Here is a 1,021-nt window from a genome sequence, read left to right on the forward strand (position 1 = left end):
ATCTGAGCAGGTGATGATTGCAGCCCTGGAATATGGGTGGGATGACTTGGCATTGTTTTGTCTCCAGGAGTTGAGAAGACAGATCCCTGGCAGCCACAGAATCAAGTGATTAACAGGCATGAGATCTGAAGCCCTGGAAAGGTATGATGATGCTATAAAGCTGTATGATCCAATTCTGCAGGAAGATCCAACTGATATTTCTCAAGAAAGTGTAAGATTGCCACTCGTAAAGCCCAGGGAAAGAATGTGGAGGCCATTTGGGAGCTGAACGAGTGTCTGGAGCAGTTTGTTGGTGATCAAGCAGCCTGGTATGAGCTCACAGAACTCCATATCAATGAGCATGACTATGCAAAAGCAGCCTTCTGTCTGGTGGAGCTCATCATAACAAATTCTTACAACCACCTGCATTGCCTTCAGTATGCAGAGGTTAAATACACCCTGGGTGGACTTGAGAACCTGGAACTTTCAAGGAAGTATCTTGCACAGGCATTGAAACTGAACAACAGGAACGTGAGAGCTTTGTTTGGGCTTTACATGCCTGCGAGTCATATTGCGTCTAATCTAAGAGCAAGCACAAAAATGAAGAAGGACACCATGAAGTGTGCGAGCTGGGCAGCTAGTCAGATCAACAGAGCCTACCAGTGTGCAGGTCAAAGGAAGGAGGAAACCAGATACTCTCTGGAGGCAGTTGAAGACACATTGGAAACTTTACAGATCGCCCAGTCGTTGGCACCGCAGACCTGACGCTGATGTCACCATGGCACAGGGGAACTTCCTGCCCATTACCTACTGAATGCCAAGTGCTATTTATACTCTAACTTCTGTGCACAGGGCAGCTATACAAAGTGTGTTCATATAACCCTAAAATGCCCTTCACTGCTAAGCAAGACAGTGGGGGAGTCCAAGGAGGATGATGTGAGGTCTACAATCGTGCACTGCTCTCTTCGTATCGCAGAATATTGTAACTGCTCTCAGCCTCACCCTCACCTTGTTAAATTAACTGCTGATGTACTGAAAAAAT

General features: G+C 46.4%; 1 pseudogene; it reads left to right on the forward strand.

Moving 5' to 3' along the window:
• The first annotated feature begins 10 nt into the window (after positions 1-10).
• LOC101571469 lies at positions 11-744 on the forward strand (annotated as a pseudogene).
• The last annotated feature ends 277 nt before the right edge of the window (positions 745-1,021 follow it).

The sequence above is a fragment of the Octodon degus genome, unplaced genomic scaffold (assembly GCF_000260255.1).
Source record: "Octodon degus isolate 3935 unplaced genomic scaffold, OctDeg1.0 scaffold00924, whole genome shotgun sequence".
Taxonomy (NCBI): domain Eukaryota; kingdom Metazoa; phylum Chordata; class Mammalia; order Rodentia; family Octodontidae; genus Octodon; species Octodon degus.